The following is a 16,864-nucleotide window of genomic DNA, read 5'->3' as shown; positions in this document are numbered from 1 at the left end:
ATCATGTAAATAGTTTTAGTCATTATCATCATTATCATGGCTGTCATCATGGTCATAATCGTCATCAAAACCATAATCCTTAGAATTACTGTCGTCATCTATGCTGCCTTCATTACCACCACCTTCAGTATTTATCATCATCACTGGCGTTACATGTTCTTCATTCCAATTCATGCTTACCATTACCAGTATCACCACCAGCACCACCTACAACTGTTATGATGATCAGATTCTGCATCTGCATGTATTTCAGTTGACATGTGTATCATCCCTGTCACTACAGACCATTAGTATAATCATCATCAACCGTCGCCAATAGTGTTCAAAACCACCACTGACTGTTTACGCAATAGTCTCTCTCTCTCTTTATATATATATATATAGATAGATAGATAGATAGATAGAGAGAGAGAGAGAGAGAGAGAGAGACATATATATATACATCTATATATCTATATCTATCTATCTGTCTATCTATCTATAGCTATCTATCTATCTATCTATATCTATCTATCTTTAATTACAGGGAATTTATGTAATCAGTAATTTCAAGAAAATCCTAAGAGAATTCTTGATAGGCGTTCAGTTAGGATGAGTTGATTAAGGATAGGTTAATTTAGGCTGCGGTTAAGTTAGGCTGGGATAATCTAGGTTAAGTTCAGGTTAGGTTAGGCTAGGTTAGGTTAGGTTAGGTTAATTTAGATAAATGCTAGGTTATCGTAAGCCTCATCTAAATTAACCTAACCTGACCTAACTTAACTAACCTAGCCTAACCTAACCTGAACTTAACCTAGATTAACCCAGCCTAACCTAACCGCAGCCTAAACTAACCTCACATTAATTATCCCATCATAATTAAAACTCATTTCACGAATACCCCAGAGATTTCATCAAATCACTGGTTACACAAATTCCCTGTAACACAGATGTTTTAAAACATTTTCCTTCAGCTCTCCAGATTAATACAGTCCCTCGTGCTTGTAACATTTTCATTATCTGTAAACTATTATGAAAAGAACTATTTCACTTTTTTAGCTCAAGCATTATTATTTTTCATGTAAGATTTCATGAATTAAGAGCTTGCTGAAATTATTTTGTTCCTCTTCTTTTTATCTTTAACCCAATGTTTTTATTTATAATTTTTTATCTCAATTTTTTTTAATGAGTTTTTCTTTTTTTTGAGGAATATGAATTCTCATCTACGCATTTCATGTAAGAGTATATACATATATACAGTATATATATATATATATATATATATATATCTGTCCGCCTGTCTAGCAATCTATCCATCTCTATATATCTATCTATCTGTATACATAAATATTCATATAAATACACCTACGTATCTATCGATCTTATTTATATATATATATATATATATATATATATACACGCTCCTGACTGAGAATCGAACCGTAGACCTCGTAGACAGAAGTCAGGTACTCATACCACTCCACCACGGCGTGATAAAAGCTCACATTTTTTTTTTTTTTTTGACAAACCAGGTAAGTCCATTATGGGAGGATATATTTCAGTCACAACACATTAGGATTATTTCACAGCCCCACGCAACTAGGCAAGTGACAGAGCAGTTTTAATCTGCCCCAGACACAACACGAGCGTCTTTATATGTTGGAAAGACACACGCGTGTAATAAGTGTCTTTCCAACATATAAAGACGATCGTGTTGTGTCTGGGGCAGATTAAAACTGTCTGTCACTTGCCTAGTTGCGTGGGACTGTGAAATAATCCTAATGTGTTGTGACTGAAATATATCCTCCCATAATGGACTTACCTGGTTTGTCAAAAGAAATCAGGGTATGACAGCTTTTATCACGCCGTTGTAGTGGTATCAGTGCCTGGCTTCTGTCTAAGAGGTCTAAAGTTCGATTCCCAAGTAGGAATGTAAAAATATATTTGTACACACGCGTGTCATTTGTGTCTTTCCAATATATATATATATATGTATAATGCTATTTTCGCTCTTGGCAAGTTATGAACGGTTGGATGTGAAATCACAAAACGGAATCATAGGGCCGTATTTTTCACTTAATTCTCACTCTCTTAAGACAATTTAATTCAGATCAAAAGACTTCTAACGGCGCTGAAGGAGTTACAGTAGATAAGGCTCTCATTAACCCGTCACGCACAGAAATCTCTAAACTGATCATAATTGTCTTGATCTAATCATCTGAAAATAGCAAGAATAAAATGATTGTGATGTCGTACGGTTCATAAGATTAGCTCCTTCCCTACGATGTCGTCATTTTTATAGGATATTTGTGCTGCTACCAGAAGTTTAAGGGGGCTCTTTTAAAGACTTTTTACTTCTGCACTCCTTTTACCCTAACTTGATCCAGATTTTGTCATTTCGCAGCTTAAATAACGTAGTTCAGTTGGTGAAGAAGACAATACTATGGATCTACATTCTTCCCATAGCTCTTCTTCATGACTTACATCATAGTTAATCTCCTGTTACAGCCCGGTGTTCAGTGTGATGAGATGCCGAGTTTAGGCCAGGTTACAGTAAAATGGGTATAGTTTATTTCTGTTTAGAGCCGTTACTCTACGTGGTTTATAACACCTCCTCATAACACCTCATCCTGAGCAATTCATTTTGTTTGTTGCACTTGAACTTTCTCTCGTAAGCTGTTTATATCTTACTAATATCGACATGAGTTGCATCAGTAACGTAAAAGAGGATACTGACGTGTAATGTGCATAATAAATCGCTAAGGAAATGGTGCCGCGATATCTCTAAAGCCAGTTAGAGTATCATCCACTGAACCGCATTCATGTTACCTAAAGAGGCTGTCTATCACCTCTTCCTTACCGGTTTATTCATGCATACACATTATTATGCACTTGCATGATATGTACGCAAACTATGCAGGTATTAAAAACACATAATTCACATAAACAAGAAGAGACGATGCTATGTAGAAATTATATTACTGAGGAAGAGGTGTTAGAAAGCCTCTTAACCCCACGAGACTAAAGCTGTCGTCACACTATGACAAAAGTGGCTAACATGCTAGCCAGTTTTGCGACCCGCTAGCCAAACTGACTAACGGTGAGCGAGATTTCGCCTGCGAGGCGAAGTGGATAACAATTCTCGCTCATAGCTTGTTGGTGGGATTAGAACTCAAATGAGCCTATATCAATTTTGTAATTGGTGAGAAAATATTCTGTTATTCACAGAAGGAAAGTAAATACAGTTTAATTCTTGTGGTTTTTGTTCACTTTTATTTATTTCTTGTAACATGAAATAAATATTCGGACACTCGGGTGACCAGCCACGGAGGCTGTCTGTTTTATCTCCAAACAACAAGTAAAATTCAGGTTTCGAGATGGATCCTGCGGCTAAGAAAACTCTAGAAGATTGCTTTGTGACTCTGGAGTTGCTAAAGTACGTAAGGCGGTTACAGAAATTGAGGAAAAGGGAGTGGGTATTCCGTGGTGGTTTGTTTACAAATGACCACGAGGCGCCAAGGCAGACGACACTGTTAGCCGTTTCGGCTCGCAAAAACACACGAGTGTGATGGACACTCGACTCTGCTAGCCGTTTTGGCTCGCAAAAGTGGCTCGCATGTTAGCCACTCTTGGTCTAGTGTGACGCCACCTTAAGACGCTAGAACTCCAGTTAGTCTCTGTGGCAGTCTGCTTCCCATTTGTACCACCGAGATATTTACGGAAGGTGAAATATGGAAAATAAATCGCTAAGGAACAGTCGTTAGTAACCCTCCTAACCTCACAAGGATGCAGAGCTAATCCCTGTATCTAATATACTATAGCAGTAGCCGTGTGTGTGTGTGTGTGTGTGTGTGTGTGTATTTTGGGCAGCCGAAACTACACACTCAAATTGCACCAAAATTAGCACAAAAATTGCAAAAAATTCGCTGATGTGAAAAAAATTTGGTCCCATCACGACTGAATAACTCTTACTATATTTAATGAGCGATCGCATTTTGACCAAAAAACGCTGCTCCCGAATCCCGGCATAGGATCTCCGTAAAAATTTTTGCCCAGAGGTAGAACTAAAATAAACTGGGTTCCATTACCGAAGCTGCAAATAACACGATCAATTGGTTAGCTGCAAAAAAATCCAAGTGACAACGTTACACTAGAACAGCACATAAACGCGAGAGCCCTCCGCAGGAACAAGTGAGAGGGGCCTGAAGGTCCCACGGGCACTTGTGGTAATCTATTTCAACTCACCACCGAAAAATTAACCCTATTCTAAGGTGACCAGCGATAATATTCCAACTGACTCCTCATGAACGTGAGTAATCTTACCTGTTCAATTCCTGACTGAAGAATAAAATCATCCTCCATTAACCCGTTCACCACGATTATTTTATTTTTTACCACCAAATTACATTATTTGGTTCAGAAAAAAAAAAAATCTCAGTAAAAAAGTTATACAAGACGTCATCATCTGTCAAGTGTTTGATAGTCATATCAGCCAGTGTAACTTTAAGTCTTTCAGTATGATGATGTATGGATTTACTTTATTCTTGCTACCTCCAGACGATTCTAATCAGCCTAAGAGATACCCCTGGTAGCGAAGGGGTAAGTAGAGGTTATGTTTAACCCCTCCAAGTGTAGCAGCACTAAGATTAGTAAAATCGCCTGAACACAGTAGGAAGTAGAAAACACTCAGAGAGCGCATACCTCCACCAATGTCACTGCAGGATCTGGATCCGGATCCGGATCAAAATTTAATCAATTCTTTCTTGGAACATGGCCCACCCATCCACAAAATTTCATTGAAATTCACTGATAACTTTCGTTGATATCGTGTGGAGAAACAAACAGATAAACATACATGAATACATAACCTCCTCCAGCTTCGTTGGCGGAGGTAATAAAATCAAGAAGTCATGGTAGCAAGGACATTAAAAACTTAAAAGCGCTTAGTCAGCCAGTGCAAACTCGACCTGTACACTAATTCAACTAATCCAGTTCAGCCATTACAACTCAATCAGCACTGACAAACCCAACTACCTCCACTGAGCTGCACTGATCGAGTTGTACTGGTTGAGTTGGTTTACTGGATGAGTTAGTACTGGTTGGCTTAGCACAGGGAAGGTGGCACTGATCAACTTCTTTGTTACAAGATATCTTCCCAGAACTGAATCAAATCATCAGGTGGCAGCAGCAATAAAGGAAGAACCTCATCATACTAAGGGTGCTATTGAAGGCTGTTTCTATCCCCTCCCCCCCCGACTCTAAGAGGTCTTCCCTAAGGTAAATAGAGCCTTTATTTTTTTTGTTAATTAACTCTGCTGTTAATTTTACTATATATATATATATATACACAGCAGAAACTAGATAAAACATAAAATACGTTATTGTGTCAGGATGTTGAGGTACTTGTGCGGCAGTCACTTGGGCGGATGCTGAAGGAATGACGCAAGATCTAAATATTAATGCAGAGAAATACTGTAATCTTTATTAGTATGAAATAATTGTTGGTTTGTGACTGATCGGTACAACAGCATACTGACTAACACTAACAAATTCGAGCTGCTATGGCTCACTCTAGCTGAATATACATCATCGCTTGGCGTTCACTGAAATAGTAAACCAGAGTTGTAATGGCCATGCAAGGGTTGATTGCTCATTGTACACGGTAATTATAACTGTGATAGCATGAGAAACTGAACCCGTGAATTTGGCTAGAAATGTTGAAAAAATGGTGCTTGAGTAAATGGGAAAACATCAGTGTATTTAAGTGTGTATTCTCGTCAGTTAACCGCTTCAGACGATTTGATTCAGCTTAGGAAGAGGTATGAGGTATTGTAGAGATTAATAACGATCGTTTCTAACCCAGTCACTACAGATGAGGCGTCAGTCTTGTCCGGTTAGGAAGCTTATTAACACCTTTACCGGTTTATTCATGATTCTGCCCCGTTACTATATTCTTGTGTGCTTTTCATGCAATCTATGTCTCCAATCAAAAGATATAAGAAGCTAGGATATTATTAGATAACTCGGAAACAAATAGTTAATGAAGACGTGCCATAGGGAGCCTCCGTAGCCGACGAGAATACGGGCCATGATTTCTCTAGTCAACAAAATCGTGTAAACCAATAACAACAATAATAATAATTATAATACCGGTAATGATAATAATAATAATAATAATAATAATTATTATTATTATTATAATAATAATTATAATAATAATAATAGTCAGCGGATCGAAAGTGTTAAGAAGACTCCCAGATGCTCCTCCAACCACAATTTTTGCACATAACACGTTAATATTCTCATTTATAATATTCATGAAATTTTTGTCTGTAGAAATAAACAGGGTAAACGATAATTTTAAGGTGTAGTATGAAAAAAAAAAAGAAAGGTTGGAAGACGTGCTAAATATCCTCTTGCGAAAACATTAGAAAACAAGAAAGCACTCAAAGAGCACGTACAATACCTCCGCCATTGCCATTGCCATTAAAAATGATTCGGATCCGGATCCGTGGAGATATTGTGTGGAGTACATAGGATCCGGATCCGCCCCCAAAATTAATCAATTGTTTCTTTGATCCATGGCCCACTCTTCCACATATTTTTATTGAAATTAATTGAGGGATAGTGGAGATATTATACATAGGATACGGACCCGTATCCGAATCCGTCCCCAAATATAATCATAATTTTCTTGTCCGATGGCCCGCCCTTCCACCAAATTTCATTGAAGTTCATTGAAAACTTACGGAGATATCGTCTAGACAAACAGACATACAAACATAGGTGAATACATAACCTACTCCAACTTCGTTAGTGGAGCTAGTTATGGAGAAAAAAGGCTTTATTTTATGCCTATCGACTGCACAGGGGTCTAAGACGGACAGTGTTTGCTAAATCCCAGTCTTCCCTTAGAACACGACCGGCGATAGGCGAATTTTACATCTAAAATCACTGATGTACTGCTGGGTTAACAAGGACTTGGGGGGAAGCAAACTGTGCGCAGGAGTCTGACCGGCCTGCGGAAAACAAGGTAGACGATTACAAGTAGACAAAGTACCGGTACGGTGGGTCGTAATCTTGTAGGCCTAGATGATTTCGTGACACTTCTTCCTCAGCGCTTGATTGTGAACATTGCACCTCCAATAGTACATTCTTTAACCAAGAGGAGCTGATGTTAACCATTTCACTTCGATGACGTATTATGTAAGCGCAGGAGGAGGAGAAGAAGCATAAGAAATTAACTGCTCTCCACTATACAAGGGTCATTAAGGCAGATAACCAACTCTTTACCAAGTCTCAGTCTCCCCTTAGAATAAGCCAAGCAACAGTCAGATTTGCCTCTAGATCCTCACATTGCTGTGTGAACAAAGCAAGTATTGTTCACCGTAATGGTGGGTGAACGAAACTGGGCTTCAGCGATGTTTCTCAATGCTTTGGATGTATGATATTTTTGAGTCACTGAGAGCTCGATTTAAAGCTATAATTTTTATTTATCTTTAACCCCTTGGAGTACAGTGACGTCTTATTAATTATAATATTGTTATCTCCAGATGATTTTGTACAACGTAAGACAGACTTTTCGTGTTGGGGGATTACGTGGACCTTCATTAACTCATTCTCTACAGTGGAATTCTTTTAAGCCGATATGAAACCGTCTGATAGCAACAGTAAACTACAAAAAATATGCTATCGTGTTGCAGCGTCTGAAAAATAGCTTAATAAAAAATATTCTGTGACTGCTAAAATATATTAAGTGTAGTGTTTCAAATATCATCGTCCGATGCTAAGGAAAGTAAAGGACAACAAGTGAATCTACGTTTTGCTTCAGGCTCAGAGACTGGTTAATACAATTGCGAGACTGATTCGTTTCAGTGTATGGCCGCTCTCATGAACCTTGCTAAAGCTTGGCGCACTCAAGTGTGTGCGTGTGTGTGTGTGTGTGTGTGTGACGAGAACTGAATGATGGTGTCTCGAGCGATGTAAATATTTATACAAATACATTAATTCGTCAGTGCTAGAAATCACTACAACATAAATTATATACCGCTGGAGATGGAAGTATCCTCACCACCTTCCTCATATTCATCCACGACACCATTTCCCGTCCACGCCCCTGCACCACGCCTCCTCTCCCCCACCCCCCTCCTCCATGCCGGCCCCAGAATATCTCAGTCGGCACGTGGCTGCCTTGTTGGTGTTACTGGGGCGGTATTTTATGGATGAGAGGCGACTGTGTATGTATCAGCCGAGAGAACATCCGACCTATACAGCTTGAGGTCACTACTGATCAAGGTATATTTCTTTTACCAAGGGTTATTGCCTTTGAATTGATAAATCGTCATTAACACATGACTATTTCACGTGGTAACTTTTTCACTGCAATGAAACTTCATTAAAAAGTAATGTACTGAATAAAAAAACGATGATTACACTGAAAGACTGCTTCAATAACCTCAGAACGTAGGTGGTAAAACCTCTTGGAGTTATTACTTGTATACCTATCAAGTCATGAAACATAATATTCAGTAAGGCCTTGTTCCAGTGTCCGTGATCACTTCTCTAAGTAGCTAGTACAAGTTTATGACAACCTAATTTCACAGGGGAAAATTTAATGAATCTGAAGTAATTGATTTTTTTTCTCAGTAAATCTTTGAAATACTGTAGCAAATGTTCGTGGTTGCTAGATAGAAATTTATGCTGCCTCCCAATAATTAATGACCAGCAGGTAATCAAGGTTGCCAATAGGAGATTTCATGATTTTGAACATGTTTGTACCTAGAAACCTTTTGACATAATTCACAAGGCTGCAAGACTTATCTCTGTGGCGTTTGTGTGTGTGTGTGTGTGTGTGTGTGTGTGAGAGAGAGAGAGAGAGAGAGAGAGAGAGATTCGTTACCAATGATCACTGAGTACAGGGAGGAAAAAACACATGTATTCTCCTCGTGTCATTACAGCCAGCTAAAAAGGGCGAGAGTAGGTGGAGGCATATGCTCCTCCTCTGTATGCTGACATAAGCAGCATCTTATATGTTACTGAGGGTGGGGAAGTATACTGCCGAGGAGAGTTCAGACCGCTATAGTGACCCACAGTTCTTATTAAACCCTGTCAGTGTGAGATGGGGTGAATTCCGAATCAGTTAGGAATATGTTAATAGAATGGAGCGGTGTACAGTCTGGTTAATATAGCAGAGAAAATGACATGATAAAGTCGAAATTTCACTTAGCCGTGACAAATCTTAGGAATAAAGCATGTTGAGTATGTAATTATTTAGTGTACAGGGTAACAGCTTAATTGTTTTAGGATGAGTATGTGAATCCTTGATTTTGCCTGGAAATGCAAAAGAAATGATGGCAAACATGATAACATCCACCTCGTAACACTGGGCTGGGGGTGTGAAGCTAGGAGTGTGACAGAGGTGAAAGTGTGAAGTGTGGGCGTCACTACGTAGTGTGCAATACGCAGTTGGTATTACTGATTCAAGCTTGTTAATTATACGAGGAGATGAAAAGAGCTTATCATGACTAAGCAATATGTGTTCGCTTATTACGTAAATGTGTGCAGTTTTTCACAGCGGTCTTAAAGACAATCTCTAAGGCACGATATAAGCTTTCATAACGTCTGTATTAATAAACCATTGGAAATCGCATATTTGCTGGGGATTTTCGTTTTTAAAATAAATCGAAAAATGGAAATATTTGGCAGATGATAACCAGTTGAGATAGTTATAATAGCAGCTCTTTGTAATCCTTGTCGCACCCACACGGGCGGCGGAATCAGCGGGTTTCACTCGCCGAATTACAGTACCTTTTTGAAGAATGAAATCAGGCAACTTGTGACTGCACACTTTCTTGGGCGACGCTCACTTTCAGCGATTTTTATTGCACCCACAAGAGTTCAAGGCTTACTGGATGTGTGTTGAGAGGTGGAAAGTTTGTTGTGTGTTTGGTATGTGTATGTGATGTTTAGGCCTCAGGGTATGTCTGAGGTGCGTGAAGTGTGAATCTGGGGCGTGTCTGAGGGATGGGTCCAATGACAAATGACATTATTTGGAATGTGTTGATATCACTACAGCTGGGTAAGGCGTGGCTATCAAAAGTGCTGTTTATGCTACTGTCAACGAAAGAAGAGTGACATGATGGGAAACTATAAGCCGGGAATAGTTGTATACCTGTATACTCAACCACTCATTCTACGACAGCTAAAATAAACATGCGATAAATGTTAACACTCAGTCCGCTATATTCACTATTAGCTAATACCTCCTTGCATTACATGAAATTAAAACTAAAGACGAGACGAGAGCAGGGTTAATGGTGACTATATTTTTTTTACACTGAGGACACAGTGACTAAACTGAATAAATATGTGTGGCGTTAGCTAAACTTACGTTCTCGTGTTGTCACGATAATGAGAAAGTTAAGTACGAACGTAGCTAAATTATATCGATATGTTAAATAATCACATGACAAATAGACAGGGATGAAAAAAAATTTTAAAGCAAAATACGAAATCTGGCATCTCCTCACTCTGGAATGGGACACAACAGGACAGGAATTGTAGTCATTTCCGCTGTTCAGGTCCTAGTTTGTAAATTATGTTGTACAGTGACATCTTAACACTTATGTTCTTTATCGTTCACTACAACCCTCAGCACCCTCGGAGCTATAGTGCTAATTACTAGTGATCAAAGTATGACAGGAAAGTGTACTGTATACTGGCAAATGCAGGGTAAAATAACTACTGTTGACGCATCAAAACAGTGATACAAGGACAAACAGTTTCACATAATCTGACATTGGTAGGAAAAAAAAAAACAAAAAAAAAAAAAAACTTCATCAATCCACATCCCATCTGCGACTGTTTTTTTTTTTTTTTCCTTTTTTTTTTTCACGGTCCCTTAATACCTCCGTCATTTTATTCTTCAACCTGGGGACTGTTTCGTCCGTACTGTCGACTCACGATTATGCTCAGCGAGACTTTCGGAACTGGAGGAGTTAGGTGTAGCCTCCATTAACATCCTTCAATAAGAGTGGCCTTGTTTTCATTGAATATACTTGACCTGAAGTAGTAAGCCTGAACCACTAAAACATATACGATTCAAGGGCTTAAGACTACAGGCAGATTATATCAATTTATGTTTGCATCAGTAAAAATATAAATGTAAGAATTATTCCATTTCTGTAACAGATCCACATTTCGGTCTGTGTAGTAGAAATGAGAAAGGAGGATAATGAAGCAAGATTCATTGTTTGGCTCATCTGACATATGATCGAACTATTTAACGGGAGATCGCGAAAGGTAATGGAAGCTCCTACTTCCTGAGGGTCAAGCACTGTACAGTTGTATCAGACGTGATTATCCTGCATGCATTTTTACTGACCGCATTCAGTTACACTCCAGAAGAGCCAGATACACCTAACTCTCATTGTAGATTTAAATGTCTGTTAGATGTTGGGGTATGACTTAATCTTCACGATCTAGGTTTTATCCGTTCAGTCGATAACTTATTGTTTTGTTTTATTCTTGCAACGTTCAAACTATTTCATTCAATATTGGAAGAATCGTGGGCAGTAATGAGGGTTCATGAAGTCTGTACCTTACTTCTCTTGTTCGAAAAGTCTCGTTGAATAAAATCGTCAGATGATAGTAAGAAAAAAATAAAAAACTGAAGGGGTTAAAAACACGGCTTATACTCTCCTGCCCCATAGCGAAAAAGGGAAACAGCAGTACTACTTTCATATTTTGCTAGTACTTTAGACAGGAGCTAAGACAGGGTGGCGTGTTCATTTCTTTACAAAAATATGTATGTTCGCAAACCCATACTATTTAATCATAATATACTCCCATCTTCTGACATCCAAGATTTACTCCATCCTTCAACCTTTCCATTCACCCTTTCACTCACTCATCCCTCTACCCACCCTTCCACTCACTCTTCCACGCACCCTTCCATTTAACCTTCCACCGGGCCTTTCATGTAGCTTTCCAGCAACCATTCCATCCACTCTTCCGCTCGCTTACATGGTAACCTCATCCTGCACACAAATTGGTAACTCCACCCCACTCCCAACCCCTACCCGTCCTCCTCCCATACCCCTCCCTCCCCTACTCTGGTAGTTGTATTCTTGTGCCTGTCAGACTCTTGAATTAGGTGTGTTTTTCCCCTTGTCCTTGTTCATCCTGTTGTACGATTGGTAACTTTGCATGGCTTTGTTCACCCTGTAGCACAACTGGGGACCTGCATATAAAACTAATACTGCGGGTCGTGTGTGTAGGGGTGACTGAGACAGCAAATATTAACTTATCTTAATCAACCTCGTGCAGCCGATAAACATTAAGCCGATCCTCCTCTCCCACACTCCCTCTCCTTGCATATACCGGACCGTACTCTCCCCTGCATAGAACATTTCGTAACACTTCTTCCTTTGCGAGTTGTTTTAATTACAAACCATGAACACTTTCTCAGGCTCATATGACGCACTGTCTGCTATGGGAAGTGTCTAGGGTTAGCTGAAATAAAATACTAGAGTTGTGCTGATAGATAAAAGCTCTCCCAAGGTTCACCTGCTGATAGATTAAAAGCACTCCTATGATTCAGCTGCTGGTAGGTAAAAACTCTCCTATGATTCACCTGCTGGTAGATAAAAGCACTCCTATGATTCAGCTGCTGGTAGGTAAAAACTCTCCTATGATTCACCTGCTGATAGATAGAAGCACTCCTATGATTCACCTGCTGGTAGGTAAAAATCCTATGATTCACCTGCTGTTAGATAAAAGCACTCCTATGATTCACCTGCTGATAGGTAAAAACTCTCCTATGATTCACCTGCTGATAGATAAAAGCACTCCAATGATTCACCTGCGGATAAATAAAAGCGCTCCTATGATTCACCTGCTGATAGATTAAAACTCGTATGATTCGCCTGTTGGCAGATAAATGCACTCCTATGATTCACCTACTGATAGAAAAAAGCGCCTGGTATCAAGTGGAATACTAGAGCTGTTCTGGCCATGGAAGGGTTTGTATCCCCTTTGTTAATGGTGCAAACTATGACGGTATTTAAAGGTTATATGCTAAATGACATAAAATAGTCTGAAATGGAAATATGTTAATAATATCGCCTAGAAATAAATACTGCCACATCCTCCATAAATCCCAACAAGAGTACGGCTTAGTATTGACAAATTAATCTCTTCATTCCCACGAGGTACTTTTCATTATATGCTTGCGATATCAGACGATTTTATTCAGTTTAGAAATGACCTCTCTTGGTGAAGGGGGAAATGGAAGCTATATCTAATTCCTAACATTAGGAGACTCGCCAAAGCTGAATAAAATCATCTGAGATGGAAAAAAAATAAAAACACGGTATCATATTAATAGGGTTCACAGTTTTTCACCACCTACTTCCAGTTCACCTGCATTTCGTTCATTGGGTTCGACTTTGTGTGTGAGTGTTGGTGTAGCACTCTGAAATTTCCCGTCTTTGCCCTGGTAGTCTTTTCTGCTCCGATTTATGTCCCCGGAAAGATCAAAGAGTCTGGTTGTGGACCTCCCCATCCTATGTAAATGTGGGACGCTGGATTAGGGCAATGCCAGTGATCACTTTCAAAGCAAAGGAAAAAAATATTAGAGCTGGGTTGAGCTTTCAGCAAGAGTTTAAAACTAAATACAGAAATAAACAAGTAAAAAAGTACTAGATGCGGGAGCTTCAGAGTTCTTCCGTTAATGCCCTTGGAGTGGCTTGGCAAGGTGATTTGTGCGGTATGATGTGGTGTGAGAGGGTACTGTGGTGTTGTGTGGCTTCATAAAAGTAACGAAATTTTACAGGGGTGAACCACCTTGCGTCCGAAAATCGTTTGTGAGAGACAGATGGGCACAGCCGCTCAAGAGATACTTCCCAATCTAAAAACACTTCAGCACAGACTAGGAGAAATTAACTCCCTGACGATGGTGGAAATCTTAGTTGTAGTTATTCTTGAAATTGCTAGGCGACTTTATTCAGCTTAGGCCAGGTATTTCGTCTGAGAGTTAAGAAAAATTTATCACTGTCTACGATACAGATCCCAGCAATTTCATTTTTGCTGTCGCTGCACAAACCTATTTACTTGACAACAGCCTCTCGTCATATACAAGTCAATGTGGACTACGGAGAGCAACATTCACCCTTTCAGCCCGATGGCGTATTTTACTTGTTATTGCTATTCCATTCGACTTTTGTCCAGTGTAAGAGAACCCCAGGTAGTGAAAGGGTTATATGAAGGTTGTTTCAAACACCTTCAGTTACAATAATGTGTCTTAAACTAAATCGTACGGATATAACGATGATATAATAAATAATACATCATGGAAATGGAAGGGGCTAATGAGACCTAATTTGATCGTGAAAACCCAAATCTGGCAATCTTTGAACACACTTCCACTTATGAAGAAAAAAATTACCTTACAGAAGAGGGGAAATATAAAAGATCCACAAAACTGCTGATTCACTCGTATTTCCTTTTGTAACATTTATTTTCTGTTGACAGACTTTTTGGATTTTCTGTTGAAAGGTTGCGAGAGTGCAACCATATGGGTAAAACACAATAAAAATTAAATGGAGTAAAACGCTCCTCATGAATACAAAATGCTCCCGTGCATAGCCTAATATTGTTTCTTATCAAATTATAAAATTTCTCTTACCAAATGCCTGTTATGAAAACAGAGAAGCTCCTCCAGTTGGCTTTTTAGTTTCAACAATAATCGAGGTTATCCTAGTACACACACACACACACACACACACACACACACATGTATATATGACAGTCGTGGTGACAACACAGTAACCTACCGCACCTGACAGTTTTACCTCGCTCAGCTCCACCCAACTCTACCATTACTCAGCTGCACCGCTAGGCCGACTCCGCTCTTTCTTTACCCCTGCACAATTGTTGACTCTATACAGGGGTTTTCTCCGCCCCTGTGTGGAGTACAACTCTCATGTGTGGGGAGGCTCCCCACATACAGCTCTTCTCAATAGGGTGGAGTCAAAGGCTTTTCGTCTCATTAACTCTCCTACTCTTACTGACTCCTTTCAACCTCTGTCTCTTCGCCGCACTGTTGCATCTTTATCTCTTTTCTATCGCTACTTTAATGGTCACTGCTCCTCTGAACTGTCTGCTTGAATTCCTCCACCTCTACGACGGGCGCGTAGCACCCGTCTGGCAGCAAACTCTCATCCCTTTTCTGTCCAACTCTCTCATGCAAGAGTTAACCATTACTCCCAGTCTTTCATTTATGCAACAGGTCAGCTCTGGAACTGTCTCCCTCTGTCTGTATTTCCTGCTGCCTATGATCTCCAGTCTTTCAAACGCAGTGTGTCCAGGCATCTCAAAATGATCGGATCTTGAATTTGGCTCTCTATTGTATTTTGTTTTTCTCTTGGAGTGAACTGTTACTGTGGGCTCATGGCCTTTGGTTCCTTCTTCCTCGCATAAAAAAAACAAAAAAAACTCATCCTTGATATACTTCACCCTTCCTTATCTGTCAGTTTCGACCCATTCCACCGCTTCCAAGTTGGACATACTCTACCCAGCTTCACCTTCTACTTTTACTGCACTCCATTCCACTCAGCCTAGCCATTACCTTACCCAGCCCAACCACATTCTACACTACCTTATCTGTCAATAGTTTTGCCTCACTCCACGCACACTAACTGCATCATTATCCCACTCCACCCCACCCGACCCCCCACTTCCTCGCTTTACCACATCCACTCCCAGCATAATCTACTCTTCCTCATCCGTCATTATTATTCCGCTCTACTCCACCCAGCGTCACGATTATATCATTCACCCCGCCTATTGCTGTACCCTACTTCACTGTACCCCACCTTTCCCCTCCAACCCAGACATACTGTACCCTACCTCACCCTGACACTTTTAATCAACAACACCCAACCGAACCCCGACATCTCCTCACTTCATATCACCCAGTCCCACTATGCTCTAACTTACCTATTCATGTCATTACCCCACTCCGCCCCCAACCAACTCGACCATTAAGCCACTCAACCCAGCCCACTCCCGCAGTAATCTCCCTTCCCCACCTCCTCGATTTTACCCTAGTCGACCCCACGGAACCCCAGCATAATCCTGCCCTCCCAACTAAGCCATTCATTACCCAACACAACTCCACCCAACACCACCATTACCCCATACCACCCTATATGACCCCACCGTTACCCCACTACAACCCACACAATCCCTCCATACTGTACCCAACATCGCTTGCCAGTTTTAGTTCACCCCACCCCACCCATCTCCCCATGCCATGCTCTGATCTACCTCACCTGCCAGTTTTACCCCACTTTAATCTCCCCAGCCCTGCCATACTTGATACTCTACCTCACATGTCAATTTTACCTCACTGCACCCCACCCGATCCTACCATCATCTCATTCCGCCAACCCATTGCCCCACCACTCTTCACCCAACCCCATCATTACCTCACTGCACCTCACACAACCCCTACATTACTTTTCTCCACCCCACCCAACCCTTCCATTACCTCATTCCATCCCATCCGACCCCGTCAATACCCCACTTCTCCCCACCCAACCCCGCCATTACCCCCACTCACCCCACAGAACCCCATCATATTCTACCCTACCTCACCTGTCACTTTTACCTTGCTCCACCGCACCCAGCACCAACATTACTTCCATGCATCCTACCCAAGCCACGCCATTCTGTACCTTACTTCACCTTCCAGTTTTACCCCACCCCACCCTATCGAAAATATGAGACAGAGTAAAATTAGGCGGAGTTGGATGGGGTGGAGTGGTGTAAATTAGAGAGGTGAGGCAAGGCGGAGTGTGGCGAGCTGGATTGGAGGTTCTGTGTT

Source organism: Coenobita brevimanus, chromosome 71, assembly GCF_032717465.1.
Source record: "Coenobita brevimanus isolate Jiangsu-jjx chromosome 71, ASM3271746v2, whole genome shotgun sequence".
In the NCBI taxonomy this organism is placed as follows: domain Eukaryota; kingdom Metazoa; phylum Arthropoda; class Malacostraca; order Decapoda; family Coenobitidae; genus Coenobita; species Coenobita brevimanus.
Note: the sequence above shows the minus strand (reverse complement) of the source record.